Source organism: Meles meles, chromosome 13 (assembly GCF_922984935.1).
Source record: "Meles meles chromosome 13, mMelMel3.1 paternal haplotype, whole genome shotgun sequence".
NCBI lineage: Eukaryota > Metazoa > Chordata > Mammalia > Carnivora > Mustelidae > Meles > Meles meles.
In genome coordinates, this window is record NC_060078.1 from 45694967 (window position 1) to 45712780 (window position 17814).

Sequence of the window (17814 nt, forward strand, 5' to 3'; positions counted from 1 at the left end):
TATCTTTTCTTCGTCTAGTTTTGTGGGGTTTTTTTCTTCAGATGTACTTTTGGGGCATTTAAGGGAGGCCCATGAATTACCTTATTTTAAATCCCCCTAGACTTGAGCACACAGACTGTTCACAGTTCTTGGAATTTGGTTGGCTGCCAGTCAAGAACTTAGTAAAACATAAATACTACTTCTTGAATACTTACCATATGCCAAGCATTTTTCCGAGTGCTTTACATATATTAACACATCTTATCCTATCACTGCCTTGTGAGATAGATACTATTATAATACCCACTTAACTGATGAGGAAATTAAAGCATATGGTGGTTAGGTAACTTGCCCAAAGCCACAGGGCCAGAGAAGAAGAGAACTGGGAACCGGGATTTGAAGGCAGGCGGGCTGCTTTTTGAGCTTGTCCTCTACTGAACTGTATCAGTGAGCCCTAAGTAACCTTCACCATTGAATCCGAATTATATGATGAAAAGGAATAACAAGCAAAAAGAAAAAAATACACGACCATTTGAGGCCTATACTTTAAAAGGAAAGATGACAGATATTTGAAACAAGGGAGTTAAGGAAATCTTTGTGCTGAAGACTGTATATGCCTCATTTCTCATCAGTGTAGATGAGGTTAAAAATGTAATCACCTTCTTCCTCATTCATTCTGTGTTTGTGGAAACTTCTTAGTGATCAAAGCTGTTTTGGGGCAAAGTATGGGTCCGGCTGTAAACGGAGCTTCTGTGAGGAGTGTGGCCTTTCCTCACCAGCCCAGGGCTGTCGACACAGTGCCTGGGGAGTGTTGTTTCAATCTCCTTTGAAGAGATAGGTTTATTGTGCAGTCACCATAGCATGGCCTGGTGAGAAGACAGAAGCACAAAGGACCCAGTTTTGAGCTCACTGGAACCTGTGAGATCTCAGTTTCTATATCTGTAAAATAAGAGTAGTTTGGATTCTTTGAAAAGAATTAGTTTATAAAATGAGCAGATTCTGTGGAGACCCAGATGTGCTCTCCTGGCAGACACAAGGGTGTTGTCTTTTTCACATGACGGAGACGTCCTTGGTCTTTGCATAGAAACAAGGTGGCAACTCCAGAGGACTAGTTTAACTTCATTTTGGATCTAGGGGACTCTCCTGGGCAGCGCTCCTCCATATTTAGCAATTCAGGTGATGTCCTTCTTTTGGCCTCTCTATCTCAACACCCATCTGTTGCAGATGATGGAAGAGTCAGAAGGTCAAGCATCTGTAGTTGATTGCTTTGGGCCAGAGTGAAACATCATTTCCATTCACATTTCTTTGGTAAGAACTAGTGGTCAACATCACTTCAAGGAATAGGACTTACACTCTTCTACGTAAGTGAAAGTAGAGAAAAACTAGATATTGATGAACATTAGCTATATCGACCATAAAGATCAAAACTCTCTTCATTTGACTGACAGCTCATCAGCTTAATCTCTGAGTGTCCATCTTTGGGTTAGCCAGAGTTAATGTTATGGAGTGTTGACAAGGAATAAACCTGACAGCCACTAGTTCAGTTCATCCTAAACCAGGATCGTTAGGATCAATCCTCACAAGCTACCATCAATCCTCTCTTTGGCCACTTTAATGTTGGAGTCTCACCACCTCATGAACTGGAAAAATCGTGCTGAGACCATTCATTGGAAACCTCTTCCTTGCTCTGCAACTATTTTTTTTTTCTGGCACTGCCAGTTCCCAGGATTAGTTCTCTACCCTTACAAGAAGCTGCTTCTGTCCTCACCACTTCCCCCATGATCCTTCAAATGCCTGAGATCATCAACACATGTCCTTCCGATCTAGGTGACCTAGTTTCATTTTCCTCCACCATCCCTATGTGACCTCAACTTTTCACCATCCTGATCACCACTCTCTGTGTCACCTGTCCTTTTAGTGTGGAGCTCAGAAGCAAGCACCATTTCCCTATAGTCTGACCAGTGCCAAATAAAAGGTTATCACTGCTCCTTTTTGAGTTCTATACAATTCCGGCAAGGCCACCTAAGATAACACTAGTTTTCCCAGCTGTCATGTCATATTCTGGGCTTATATTCCATTCAGACCTGTTGGGAATGGAGGCCTAAAACTTACGCCTCTTCCCTTCCAGGATTCTGTCCAGTGGTGTATAGAATTTTTATTGGTGTATTTTATTTTATGAAAATAAAAGCAAAAAATCTTTATTAGTTGTTGGGCATGTATCCCAAGATTGACAAAAGGCAGATGTCTTTGAGTGAAACTAGAACAGAGAATTCATTTTGGTTCACCAAGTCTGAGGGTGACCTCAGTTCTCTCCATCCTGTATTGAAGACGACTGGGAAACAATAAGGCTGCCTTAACTCATTAATATGTGAATGAGTGAAGAAGCTAGAACACACATGGTCATGTTCTTCATGACTGAAGGAACTAGAACACACATGGGTGTGTATACACAGGCACACACAGCAAATGCCCAAGTGGGTTACAGGAGACAAGTCCTGAGCCCTAACCATCTATACTTAGGAGAGAAGGAAAAGGAGAGATTTGGGGATCCTCTTCTGACCATGAAGTAGGCTGCTCAAAAAATGGGTAAAGCGGACAAAGTGACCCTGTCTAATAGTTAACGACTCTCAATGAATATGCTTGATTTCATCTTGGCTTCAGACTGTTTCCCTATTTAATAGAATCACTTTGGATCGTGATTTGATAATGCACCAGAGTAACTACCCCAAGAATTTGCTTTATTTGCTTCTGTGTTATCCAAGTTACTTAGAAGGAAAGGAACAGTTACAGAGAAATAAGACATACACCTTAATATTTCTAACTAGGTTGTACTTCTTGAGTGTCATTTGAGTCATAGATTCCATGTCACGTAATGCAAGGGGAAATAGTCTTTGTATATGCTCTGATAAAAACTCTGCCTGCCTGTTTCTGCTCTCTCTTTCTGTCAAGTAAATAAATAAATAAAAACTTAGGGGAGAAAAAGAACAAGTTGTGACCAAACAACTTGTCTTCCTCTTAGGGTAGGAAAATCCACCAGGGCTACAGTCACCTGAGGGCTTAACTTAGGCCGAAGGATCTGCTCATATGATGGTTCACTTACATGATTGTTGGCATGAGGCCCCAACTTCATGCCAACTATTGGAGGAAGACCTTAGTTTCTTGCCTTTTGGGCCTTCCCGTAGAACCACTTGAAGGTCCTCACAACATGGCAGCTGGCTTTCTCCAGAACGAGTGATACAAGACAGAATAAGGAGGAAGTTACAATGCCTCTTATGATCTGGGCTCAGAAACCACATGTCATTACCACTGCAACATTGTATTCATTAAAAGCAAGTTACCCAGTACATTCCACACTTACAGGGAGGGAAATTAGTTTTACTTTTTGAAGGGAAACTATAAAGGAATTTGTGGTCACATTTTAAAACCACCATACTTAGTGATGGAGGAAGCTGCATGTTCCAGATGATGTAACTACAAGGCTGTGGGGCCTCTGTTAGCCTGGGTTCCTGTGTGACTTGGTGGAGCAGAGAGCCCTTTGCTGAACTAAGATAAATATGAGTATAAGGAGGAGAAAATCATTGGGATTTTGGGATTATTTGCAATCACACTATAACCTGTTCTATCCTGACTAGTAGTCATTTTAAGACAAAAATGTTAACAAAGACACAGTAATTTATAGTAAAAGTGGTGTTACAATTACACATTCCCTACATTGACATGGTTTTTGTCTTTACTTGTAATATTCCAAAGATTTCATCTTTCACCCCCACATGGACTTCAGTAATTCTATCAGGTACTAAGATGTTCAGCAGACCCCAGAGTAAGTGCACAAAAACCAGGATACCATCTCAGAAGAGAAGAGGTCGCAGATTCTGATCTAGGACAGGTTTGTATAGTGCGGAGTGATCCAAACAAAATTACTGGCTGAGTTCCTCTGAATAATGAAATTCTATGGGTTATATCTGGACTTTAAGGCCACTGCTTTTCAAAATCTAAATTCAAAGATTTATTTTTTTGAAACTTGGTGTCTTTCCCAGAAATGATGTATTTCTAGAAGTTTCTTATGGTTAGCAATACCTAAACTATTGTCCTGTCATTATGATAAATTGGCCTGCTCTGTAAATATGAACTGGAAACTTATGTCGGCCTTATCGATACTGCATTTTAATTAGTAGGGTCAGCTCGAGGTTCCATCTACTAGGAGTTGAGAGATAGAGTATGTGCAACGTTCAGCTAATTAATCATCTTAGAATACTCTCTGGGATTCTCTGTTTCATTAATTTCTGTGTAGAACCTCAAGAGGAATCAGTTTCTTGATTTTTCTTCCACTTGCTTATTACATGACACAGTACCCTTGGTTGAGGTACTCCCTGTTTATTCTTTCTTGTTAACAGAGATGGTGAGAAATAGAACTCTCTACTTTGAAAATAAACATATGTTTTGTAGAAAAAATAAATACAATGCACTCTTAATACAATTTTAATATCGATATAATTAAACATATCTTTATACATGCATTCTTGTTCTGCTTACATTATATTAAGCATCTTCTTTTGAATACTATTAGATCTCATGGTCTTCCACAAAGTCAACTTGTTTCAGGTAACCTTCATGATTATTTTCTTCTTCCCGATCAGCCTGATAGATGGGATCACTTCAAACTGGCTGTTTTGACCATTCTGTAGCAAACTTACTGTCACTTTTTGAAAGTGACCTTATTTATTGGCATTAAAAAAAAAAGTCTTCCCTACTCATTAATACTTTTCCTGCTCCCAGAGTTGAGAACAAGAATCCTGATTCCTTTTGGTGGTAAATTGTACTGAAGACCCAAGTCTAAACCCCGGGCACACAGGAACTATAGCAGACTCTGTAACTGTCTTGTCTGGCTTCCTTCCTACCTTCTTCTTTATGAGAACTCTGATTGCATTCAGGTGGCAGTGTGCTCTGTAGACATACTGACCATCGTGGACACTTGCAGCCAAAGATGGCCCCTCCTGGCGGGCTGGGCCACCGTCATCTCTTGCTTAAATGATTATAGTAGACTTCTGTTTCCTCCTTGCTCCCCAACCTTAATTTTCTCATAATGTCAGATTAACTCTCCCACAATGGAATCTGGGTCACATCACTCTTCTGCCAAGACTCTCCAATGGCCTCCATCCACCAAAGTAAAAGCAGCACCTGTACAGTGGCCTCCAAATCCCTTCACCGTCTCTCCTACCTTCTTACCCATCATTTTCCTTCATACTCAGTTGTGTCCAGAACAACTTTTTTCCTTTCCTTTTTTTTTTTTTTTTTTTTTTTTTTTACTGCTGGTCTGTGATAGCTAAGCACTTTGGGACCACAGGAATTTTGTGCTTGCCATTCCCCTGAAGGGAAATGCTGAAATGCTCTTCTTCCAGTGGTTCTGTAGCTGACTATCCTCTCTAAAAATGTCCTCTCCCTTCTTCACCCTCTACTTCCCCTCAATCTGTTCTGTTTTCCTTTATAGGTTGCATCACTGTTCATTGCTGCTCCCCCCCAGGTAGATGCTGAGCTTTGTGATGATATGAACATTCCCTGCCCAATCCCCAATTCTGAGGGCAAATAATAACCCAATGTCTTCCATAAATAGGTGTGGAGCAAAGGAATGCATCCAATGGATGAATAAAGATGTGTCCCCTCAGGGCAGTGAGGTTTCAGACATGTGTTGGCTGGTCAGTAGCACATGTGCTCTTACGTGTTCTTACATCCGGGTCGTCCCCTCTTCTGCCAAAGCTCAACAACGTGTCCATTTCTAAACAGCAAGCATGACACCTGTACAGAGTCCTCCAAAGCCATATGTGATCTGAATAGTAAAAGCATGTCTTAATCATAAAAATTGAATTCTACTTCTTATTTCTCCCAAGTAACCCCTTTACTGTTCTTCTGCAAAACAGCAGCGTAGAGAGAAAAGCCAAGTCCTGTGGGATTCACACTCCTGAGGCCTGACTGTCTTGTCTTGAGTAAATTTGGTACCAGCTGACTCGCTCCAGGCCTCACGTCCCCTCACAGTACCCTGTCCCTTGTGTGTCTCTTGCGGTAGACCACCCTGTGTGATGTGAGGTCTGGCACCTCCAAGGAGAGCCACTGCTGTGGAGAATGACTCACAGGCAGCACTCGGCCTTCTGTGTTACAGCCTGGAACTCCTTCTATAAAGGTCCAGGGAGCATAGCATGACCAGTGGGGATAAGTAAGAATGACATCAGCTTGGCATTTTTTTTCTTTCATTTTGTCCCATAACCAACCAAAGGGGGCTGTTATTCTAGCTTAGTATTAGAAAAAGCTGCCCAACAAAGAGTCCTGAGGGAATAGGAGATTTTAGGAGACAGTGAGTTCCCCATCTCAGCAGGCATTCAAGCACAAGCTGAAGGACCTGCTGAAGCACCTGCCAGAGCTGCTGGAAGATGTACCAAGAGCAGCCAGCAAGGATGCCCCATCAGCTTCCCATCCTCAACGCCAGTCCCATCTCTGACCCCCCTCCTTCTGTGTTCCATTGGCTAAGTTAAATGGCAGTACAGTCCCTTTAGAAAACTCAGAAGAGCCAAGGACCTGCCTTGTTACCACGAACACTCTCACAAGCGAGAGACACTCTCGTGTCTTCCGCGGGCTCGTCTGCCGAAAGCAATGGTGCAGAGCAGAGGGAAGCGAGAGCGGCAGACCTCCCGATCACATTACATCAGCAGCCCGGGATGCATTAGAGGTTAGGCTGCTCTCCAAACCAATAAAGTGAGTTTGATCTTTCCATCGTTTCTTGAGAATGCCTCCCTCCCTGTGGCTCATTCTAGAGAATTGATATTTAAAAGTTATTTTTGGCATTTGTCAATATACATTCCTTCCAGATGTTACCCAAAGGTCCCAGGCCAGTTTAAATGACATGGGAGGCTCAAATAAGTCCTATGACTTTGAATACAGTCTAAATTGGCGGGCAAAGCTACACTGGGTCTTGAACAAGGTTTTATTTGCTGAAAGCAGCAAAGGCAGTCTTAGCTTGTCCTCAACTCTCTCCTGGCCAAAAACATTATTTACATTTAAAGAAAAATAATCAACTGCTTTTTTTGGTGCTCACACTAATTTTCCCTCTGTTTAGACTGGGGTCAGCGTGGCTCTTTTCAGCTAACCCCAACATCCCCAAGCTTCTGGCCTCCTCTCTAACTAAAGAGATAGGACCTATGGCATTTTCAATTTCTTTGAAAATGTTCAATAAACAAGCAACTGTTTCAACATGCAACATTCTCTTTATTCTGGGATAGTCTCTGTTCCTCCCTTCATATCCTATGCCTTTAAGGAAATTATCTCCACCACCCCCCCTCCCCACAAACCGGCTTTCCAATCTGGACATTCATTCCAACTGGACGGGATGGAGATCCTGACTTGAAAAACAGTGTCTCTTTTAGCTTGCCCAAATTCCTACAGAAATGAACAAAGTGGAGCAGGAGTTCTTGGCTGGAAGGAATTTGTTGATGGAGACTAGGACCTAATGTTCTTCTTTTAGTTTTCAAACTTAGATCGAGAATCGGTCTGATTCTGGAAGCCACCCTGCAGAAAATATGGAAGAAATAATTTCTTTGTCACACGGTCTGGGATGTCATATTTTAAATATGCACAAGGATATGTGCTTGCAAAGGAATTTTGTTTTAACATATTTTTGGAGCCATAAATGAGCTCAGTTCCGTAAGTCGATTGGTGCTTGCCTTCTTTTCTTGTGCTGAATACCTGATTTTGAAGATTGGGGCTGGGGGAAAAGAGGGAAAGAGAAGAAATTTTCAGTTGAGTACATACATTTTCACTTCTCTCTTATCCGTTTTGTGGCAGATTGGATTTCTGAAGACAGGGGCAACAATCCCATCTGTCCTATAAGCTCTTCTATACAGTGATCTCGCCACCCTCACGGGGGCAGACAGGGTCCATGTCTCCTCCTCTTGAATCTGCTGGACTTAGGGAAAAAGTAGAAAGGAAAACAGAAAGGCAAAGCTCCTTCTTCCTTTTCCACTGGGACGCTAATGCTGGAGACTGGGGCTGCTGTGTTAAAAGTCTGACCGGCCTGCAGCTGCCGTCTTGTGGGGAAGCCCAGGGCATGTGGAGAAAACACATGTGGGAGCTGGGTGAAGGAACATCAGGTAATTCCAGCCTCCTGCCGTCAAGTCACCCTCATGAGTCCAAGGCTTCCCAGCAGAGGTCACACACCTCTCAGAGAAGAGACAAGCCAGCGGACTGCCTTGTGACTGACTTCCAGACCCGCAGATCCATGAGCACTGTACAATATTGTGTCCTGCTACCACATTTGTGATGGTTTGCTACCCGGCAAAGATGACCAGAACACCTGGCTTAACTCAGACAAGTGGCTTGCCCCAAAACCCACCCCAGTGGCAGAGTCCACCCGGGACCCTGTGGCCACGGACAGAGACTGTGGTCCAAAACCCGTCAGTCTAGAGCAGGGACCAGACATGTGGATCGATGTGGAAGGGCAACCCTAGAGATAGAACCTGGTAGAACCCAACAAGAGAAGGTCTTAGGGTGCACATTGGGGTTGGGGGAGCAGGTAGAAAACTGTCTGACAGGCAGAATCCTAGAAGACATCTAAAGAAGATGACATTGAATTGGTTTTGAGTAGGATTTGGTCAGCAAAAGGAAATGAAACAGTTCTGGGGGCGAGCATAGCCTTCTGAAGGTGGTGAATCATGGAAGACTTGAGATGGAGTGAGAACTGACTTTCCCTCGGCCTGAGCTCAGTGTGCACCGGGAGAGGGGAGCACAGCAGGATGCAACAGTATTGGCCATGGCTGGATCACAAAAGGCCAAGGTACTAGGTCAAGGAGGTGACACTCAGCAGTGGGGCATCGCAGAAGATGAGGGGGGTGAAGAGTGTGTCCCTCATTTCTCCATGGGAGAAGTGTTGGGGGGGTCATAGAGCTCATGCCCCCCAGTCCATTTTTTGTCTTGTTATGACCATGACATGCCGGGAAGAATCCTGTGTCCTGGATTCACCAAATGACCTGCCGGTTCCAGCCACTCAGGCTTGGGGACCCTCTGGCAGGGGGCATGATGTCCTGCTCTGCAAGGATGATGGGGACACATCCTTCTCTCATGCGGGTCTTCTCAGCTGTGTTACCTCCCATGGGCTGGTGTCTGGGGAGGCTCAACAAAGCCCCTGTGACATTCCTGTCTTCCCAGGAGCCCCTGGGCAGGGCTGGGTGGAGGGGTTCTCTGCTCTGCAAAAGCCCCTGAGCAGCCTCTCTGGTGAGCTGTCTGCCCCCAGGCCCTTCCTGCCTTTCAACAGAAGCTGGGCCTCCTGCAGAGATCCTGACTTCACTGCTGCCAGTCGCTCTTAAGGCCGCTTTGCTTTGAACTCTAGGGGAACTCCAAGGGTCAAAAGTGCCATTTACCTGAATGACGGATCCTTGTATTCATGTGAAAAAGTCAGCATCATGGTTGGTTTGCATTTATGGAGGGATTGTTAGTAACCCCCGTTTATGAACAGCCCCTCTGTGTTGGAGCCCGGGGTAAGATTCTTGCAGCTGCAGATCCGGCACTAGAAGGCCTGACCCTCAGGGAACCTCCGTTTCCTAGAGCCACTGGCTTAGCAGGGCCTGCGGCTGAGCTGAGACAGGTACTTCAAGCACCTGATGTGTGCCTGGTACCCAGCAGGCAACGGGGAGCAGTCATGGCCCTTATTCTATTACCCAAAGGTGACCCCACAAAGCACTGTCAACCCCACTCCAGAGTTAGCCTGCGGAGGCGGAGGACTCCCTGGGGCGCAGCGCTGGGGTGGGAGGGGGTACTTGGGCTAGACCTCAAGACCAGGTCTGCCCTCCAGGCTGGGCATCTGTTGGCAGCCCAGAGGCCTCAGGACAAGCAGTCCTCTTTTGCTGGGACTCCTGCAGCAGCCACCGGTGATAACTGTCTCCAGCCCACTTCCTCTCCTGCAGCTACTGTGGTGGGCTAAACCAGCCCCCCGCCAGGTCACACTTCCCAGGTTGAGATGAGGTCCCTTATTGGAGGGTCACTCCAGAAGCAGAAAGGAGCATGGTGGCAGCCAGGGCTGGGAGGAGGGTTGTGGGGGGGCTGTTGTTTAATGGGTGTGGAGTTTCCGTTTGGGATGCTATGAAAGTTTTGGACATGAATGGTGGGGATGGTTGCCCAATGATGTGAATGTGCTCGTTGCCATTGAACTGTAGAGTTGAAAATGGTGAAAATGGTGGGGCGCCTGGGTGGCTCAGTGGGTTAAAGCCGCTGCCTTTGCCTCAGGTCACGATCTCAGGGTCCTGGGATCAAGTCCCGCATCGGGCTCTTTGCTCAGCAGGGAGCCTGCTTCCCTCTCTCTCTCTCTGCCTGCCTCTCTACCTACTTGTGATCTCTCTCTGTCAAATAAATAAATAAATAATCTTTAAAAAAATGGTGAAAATGGTAAATTTTATGTTATGTATATTTTATCACACACACAAAGACGCATCCGCTAACAGAGGAGGCCCAACCTCCTGAACTTGGCACTTGCAACCTTTACAGAAGGTCATTGAGTCAGGCTTCTGTTGCCCCTACCAGCTTCATCTGAATGTCCAGTGGTCTGTTTGTCAGTCCTACCAGGTTCCCCATTATGCCTGGGAACTTCATTTTCTTGGGCCTCCTTACACACACACACAGCCACCTTATACAGACACAGCCCACACACACAGCCCTTCTGCCTGGGATTCTCCTGAATCGCCCCCTTACTTAACTTCTGGAAGACTCTTCCCAGGGGCAGGACCTTAGCAAGGGAGCCTTTTCTTACCAGGCCTCAGGGTCCTTCCTACCCACACCCTGGGCTCTGACACGTTTGGGCCCACACTGCTGAGGACTGTAATGATTATGTCTTTCTCTCCCCACTGAAAGGGAGCTACCCCTATGCCCTCTCTCTGACCCCAGGTCCTTATCCCAGGGGCTGGCCCCACACCCAACAGGGTAGGCCAGGTGACCTGAGTGGCAGCTGGCAGAGTGGTGGACCTTGAGCAGTGACCTGGAGTCCTTCCCTGGAAGCAGAGGTCTTAGAGAGGATGGAACCACTCTGGCAATGACAGCCACACCCTTTGGGCAGTGACATCCCATGGGGACAGGTGGGCAGAGCTCCAGGCATGTCACAGGCAAGGGGTGGAGGTGAGAGGGATGGAAGGACCTGACAAGGTGTGCCTACCCCTTCTCAGCAGTGGGAGTGCCAGCCTGCCCAGGCCAGTCCAAGCCACTCTCTACAGGGAGGCAAGGGATCCAGAACTCAGTAGTGACTGCCTCACCAAGTAGCTAGGCACAGAATCCTTCTCCTTGCTTCCTCCCATGATGAATCTCTTTGGGGACGGCTCCAGAGTATGAATGATGGAGCCTGCTCTCACAGGCTGGAACTCAGGTGCTACCATTATCTGTGTGACCTTGAGCAAGTCACTTACCCTCTCTGTGCCTCAGTCTCAATACTAAAGTGGAGCTAACAGTCACAACAGCTGCATCCTAGGACTGTCCCATCCGTGCCAGACCCAGAGGAAACACCATGCAGACCTTTTCCTTCTGACTATGTTCCCTGCTTGCCCCGGAGAGGCTGGCAGCAGGGTTTCTAATTATCATTCTGTAGATGATGGAGCAAAAGAAGTCCTGTGATTTGCCACCATGGGGACAAAGCCAGGTCATGGTTGCCTCAGGGTGCTCACCCCACGTTTCTGGGATGGAGACAGTCAAGCAGGCATGGCAGCAGGGCCTGGAGCAGGGCACCGGGGGGCTGCTTTCCTGGCCTGTGCATATCTGCCAAGGGGGCTGGGCCGGGCTGAGGAGGCTGCAGAGTGGGCCTGGGGCTGGGGGCGCTGCAGGCACCCTCCCCTCTCTGCGCTGGCCAGGGGTGGGAGCCAGAAGATAAACATATTAACTGAACTTTCCATCTGTCATTTCAGAGAGTCATTTACTGCCTAGCTGTGGTTGGAAAAATTAAGTCCTTGTAATTTAGAGTCAACATTTCTCGCGGAATCATGTTAGACGAGTTGGCGGGGTTCACAGCCTCTCCACAGAGCCGCCTGCAATCAAAACAAGCTTGCAGCAGCGCGCCATCGGCTTCCCTGCCTGAGGCCTGCAGGCCTGGGCTGCACGCCGGGCCGCTGCAGGCCACAGGGCAGGCCTGGGCTCCTGGACCCAGGGGGCCACGCAGGGAGGGATGCAGGCACCCGCTCGGCTCTGGCTCCAGGGGTGAGGAGAGATGAGAGGCACTGTGAGGGTGGAGCTCCAGCCCCCTCCCTCCTCCACTCTCCGCCTCAGGCAAAACAACTGTGGCCCCGGGGGGTCTAGTGACCTGGGGCTATCCTAACAAAATACTGAAGACTGGGGCTCAAGCAACAGATCTTTATTGTCTCACTGTTCCGGAAGCCGGAAGTTCAAGATGAAGGTGGTGGACATAGTTGGTTTCTTCTGAGACCTCTCCCCTTGTGAGAGATGACCACCTTCTGCGTGTGTCTCTATGTGGTCTCTTCTCTGGGCATCTGCGCCCTAATCTCCTCTTCTCACCCCACACCAGTCCGATTGGATTAGGCCCACCCTAAGGACCTCATTTTATCTTAATCACTTCTTTAAAGGCCCTATCTCCAAAAATAGCCTCATTCTAACTAGGGGTTAGGGCTTCAACGTAGGGCCAAGGAGGTGGGGGATATAAATCTGACCAGGACATCCTATAAACTGTCTGTTCCAGACTGGTTCCTTTTCAGCCTCCCCAGGACAAATTGGGTTTGTTGTTCCATTTTTCAGAGGGTCTGGAAAGGCAAGGATTGTCCCCCAGGGCCCTCCCCACCAACGGCCGGTAAAGGCATGTGGTGGACCTGGGGCTGGGATTTCAGGCGAGTTTTGCTGTCCACCCCACAGCCCCAGGCTGGTCTGTGCCAGGAGCTATGCACACTCCTCAGACCCCACACGATCTGCCAGGCAGAATGGCCAGGAGGCTGGCTGCCGCGTAGGGCAGAGCCGTCCAGCAGCGAGGGAAATGAAGGTGCTGGGCCTCCCTCCCCGGGGAGAGTCAAGCTGAGTCCCCTGTTTGGGTTGGGATGGTCTTTCCCATGATGGACTTCTAATATGTAGTCTTCTCTGGCTAGAGCCACAGATTGGTCCAGCCTGGGAGTCTTCCCCAGAGATTTTCCTGCTCAATCTGGTTTGACTAAGCAAACCTTCAAGGCCTACTAGGCGTTAGATCATTTAGTTTTTAAAAGATGGTTCAAGTCACAGCAGGCTGCCCCAGAATCAGGGAGGCTCAGCCCTAGACCTCAGGCAGCAGAGTGGATATTTTAGGATCAGCCCAACATTCTCAGTTTGAGATGGGGAAACTGAGGCACTGAGTGCCGTCCTGCTTTATCAGATCTCAGCTGCTGCTCAGGCTGTGGCTTTTGCTCAGCCATGTGGCCTTATGGTCACGGGGCCACCTCTGATTTCCTTGACCCTGTCTGGCAAATGTTGTCATAACTGCATGGGTGAGATCCTGCAGGTCTGCCTGGACTCTGACTCCCACTCCCCTGAGCACTGCTGAGCAGGTCATGGATACGGATCTGCAGTGAGATGCCCAGGAGCAAAAGGTGTGGGGGAGTCGCCGACAATGTGTGATGATCTAGAAAGCTGCCTTCTTGAAGGAATCTCACTCCATCCTGCCTTCACCCTGTACAGTGCTGGAAACTAAGGCTTAGACCTCAGACTGGCCCAGACCAATAGCCAGCAAAAAGGCTGAACTGGGACCCAAGACCCCCAGCTCCAACCCTGGGATTCAAAGTTACCTTTCAGGTCCCCCACATGGGCTCCCAGCTGCCAGGGAGAAGATGGGGGAACATCTCTGAAGGATGGCCCATGGAGAGTTCTGAGTAGAGACCAGAGACACAGAGCTTGTTTTCAAAGAGCAGGCTGTGGGGAAGTTCTCTGATGTCCCTCACATCATCAGCTGTGAACCAAGGCCCCACCTACATCTGCTATCATGTCCCCCCATTTCCTCCCTGAGCCCTCTGCTTCCCCTGACACATGAGAAGGAAAGATCAGTGTGGCTGGCCCAGAGGGGCAAGGGTGGGAGGTCCTCTGTGCGTGGTATTCCCCTGATCTGATGACCCTTCCCTCTCCCAGGGTTGCCTGGTCCTCCCTGTGCTTTCTTAGGAAGCTATACAGAGAAGGAAGGGCAGTGCCTGTGAATTGGAGGGCTCCTAGTTTCTGCTCAGGGGTGCAGAAGTCTCCCCTCTGACCAAGGGCCTGGCATGTGAGAGCAAAGAACTCTCCTAGCAAATGTGGTGGCTCTTTTCCCCATCCAGGGCAGATGAAGGTGCCCTGTTTGGAGGATCCTTGTAGGGCTACCCTGAATCTGATCATCACAGAAATGCAGACTCTACTGTGGGGTTTGAAGATGGCCTCGAGATTCCTGTCCCTGCTGTCTACGCTTTTGGTAATTCATTTTATAATTTCATTGAATGTGGACAGGCCCCATGAACATGATGCCATATTTCTTCTGTGAGTAGGTGACATTATATGGCAAGAGGAACTGTGCTAATATGATTAAGGTCCCTAAGAGTTTGACTTTGATTTAATAAAAAGGAAGATTGTCCTGGGTGGGCCTGACCATATAAGGTGAGCCTTTAAGAAGACAGACAGCTGCAGCCCTCCCCCTGGTCTTGGAGAAAGCACACAGTCATGTCCATGGAAGGGACCATAGTGAGGAACTATGCGATCTCTAGGAGCTGTGGCCTCTGAATCACAGCCCCCAGGGAAATGGGGACCTCAGTGCCATAACCACAGGATCCTGAATTCTGCCAACAATTTGAATGAACCCCAGACAAGAATGCAAGCAGCTGTCACCACAATTAAGGAGGGCACGTGATGTTCTGAACACTGGGTGTTACATGCAAATGATGAATCACCAGATTCTACCCCTGAAACTAATCATACCCTATCTATTAACTAAATTGAATTTAAATTTAAAAAAAAGAAAAAATCATTTATTTTTAAACCTTTTTTCTTTTTTTTAAATTAACATATAATGTATTATTTGTTTCAGGGGTACATGTCTGTGAATCACCAGTCTTACACAATTTACAGAACTCACCATATCACATGCCCTCCCCAGTGTCCATAACCCAATCACCCCATTCCTTTCACCCCCCCTCCCCTCTGGCAACTCTCAGTTTGTTTCCTGAGATTAAGAATCCCTTATGGTTTGTCTCCCTTCCCGGTCCTGTCTCGTTTCATTTTTTCCCTTCCTTCTCCCCACAATCCCCCCTCCTTGCATCTCAAATTCCTCATATCAGAGAGGATCGTTCTCTGATTGACTTATTTCACTCAGCATAATACCCTCTAGTTCCATCCATGTCATTGCAAATGGCAAGATTTCAGTTTTTGATGGCTGCATAGTATTCCATTGTATATATATACCACATCTTCTTTATTCATTCATCTGGTGATGGACATCTAGGTTTTTTCCTTACTTTGGTTATTGTGAACATTGCTGCTATAAAGATTCGGGTGCACGTGCCCCTTCAGATCACTACTTTTGTAACTTTAGGGTAAATATCCAGTAGTGCAATTGCTGAGTCATAGGTAGCTCTATTTTCAACTTTTTGAGAAACCTCCATACTGTTTTCCAGAGTGGCTGCACCAGCTTGCATTTCCACCAACAGAGTCGGAGGGTACCCCTTTCTCCACATCCCTGCAAACATCTGTCATTTCCTGACTTATTAATTTTAACTATTCTGACTGGTGTGAGGTGGTATCTCACTGTGGTTTTGATTTGTATTTCCCTGATGCTGAGTGATGTTGAGCACTTTTTCATGTGTTTGTTGACCATTCGTATGTCTTCTTTGCAGAAATGTCTGTTCATGTCCTCTGCCCATTTCCTGATTGGATTATATGTTCTTCGGATGTTGTGTTTGATAAGTTCTTTATAGATTTTGGATACTAGCCCTTTATCTGATATGTCATTTGCAAATATCTTCTCCCATTCTGTTGGTTGTCTTTTAGTTAAAACTTTTTTCTAAGAGTGCCATGAATGAAGCAAAACTCAGTGAATTAATCTTCATGGCCGCTGATTAAAATTTTTGGTCTGGAGAGTGGAGCCTCCCTACAGACCAGGTTAGTCTGCAGAGAGAGCCCATCTGGGCACGGACCTCATGCAGCTCCATGCTGGTGGTGGCCTCAGGCCATGTGGATATGAAAATGTTGCACACTCTATAAATTGTCCAAATTTGAATAATTTTGTAGATGGTAAATATCTCCATTTTGCAGTTGAAAAACAAAAGTGCAGGAGAGAAATCATTTCCTATGGTTCTGGAACCAAACATCTGGTGTTGCCTTTCTTAGGTGGTTGTCAAAGCAGTGAGGGTGATGCTGGACCATCAGCACTGACAAACATTCCCAAAGGATTTCCTGGGGACCCTTGGACTCCTGGAAGGCCCTTGTGGTGGCCAGTGCTCAGAAGCTGCAGGTTCTGTTCTTCCCAGTGCGGAGGCTGGGAGAGAGGGTTCCCTGTAGGGTGTGAGAGGAAGTGCTGTGTGTTTTTTCTGGGATGGAACACTGAATCATGAGGGAGCCGCTGACAGCTCCCACCCCTCTCCATCGGCATTCCAGGGGGTAGAGATCATCAGCCTCATGCTGGGTGAGGATGGTGAGGAACAGAGTCCCCTGTTGCCCTGCTGTGGCCATGGGATCTGAATGAGGACTCAAGCTGTGTTGTGTGAAGCCACGAGGTATAATGGTTGTCACTGGAGCAATGTGTCACTCATACTGACTAATGGGGCCAGTCAGGGCACCTTGGGACAGGCGTTCATCCCTGCGGCTCAAGAGTCTGGATGACAGGCCATAAGGACCTGCCGTGTAGCAGTGCTGCCTTAGACAGGATTATCTGGGGTGAGGGTGTCCTGGACAGCTAGATTTTTTTAGTTAATAGAATATCAAAATGTGTTAGAATTCTGAAGGCATGGGATTTCACTTTTTCTTACCCATACACAGATACAAACATATAGGAATTCCGTTTCTCACTTTTTCACACATTTTAAACATTTCTTTAGGTTGTTACAGATTTGTAAGCATCGTTTTTAATGACTGAACAAATTTCATGGTGGATTATGAAAGAACTTACTTAATCATCACCCCCCTGTGCTGGGACATCTAGATTGTTTGTGATTTTTCAGCAGTGTAAGTACCACCGCAATAAACATCTTTGTGCTTAAAGCTTGTTTTCTGTTTAATATTATTTACTTTGGCTAAGTTCCCAGAAGTGAAATACCTGGGCATAAATGTCATGAAACCTTACCTTTTTCAAACACTCACGTTAAAAGCAGAGCATTCATCTGCCCCGATGCCACAGGCTGGCCAGTCCCATGAAAGTAACACACTCTTTCATTAATGAGGGAAATGGAGTCAGGTCTTGGCCATCATCCTTTCTCTTGGTTATCACTCTCCAGGACCACAGTGATGTGAGCCAAGCCCCACAGGGCCAAGACAGCCTAGGGGGTCTGACCAAGGAATGAGGCCCCAACAACTTCAGCTCAGCACACCCTGGCTCTAGCCTGAATTGTGACGTTCCTGAGGGCCCACTGCCATCCCTTCCAAACACTTTCATTCTGTCCATGCACCCCTAGGGTCCACCATAGTCCTCGTCTTCCACCCTGTGGACCCCACGCCCTCTGCATGCCCAGAGCCAATATCCCCTTTCCAGACTCCCGGAAATGCGTCCCAGTCATTGCTTTTCTCTCCTAGGGACAAGCCCCGCCTCTCACTGGGGTCTTAAGGGCTGGAGAATGGGAGGGATCCTCTCTCCCTACTCATGCAAAACACCTTGATTGGGCTTTATGCCAGGATCCCTGG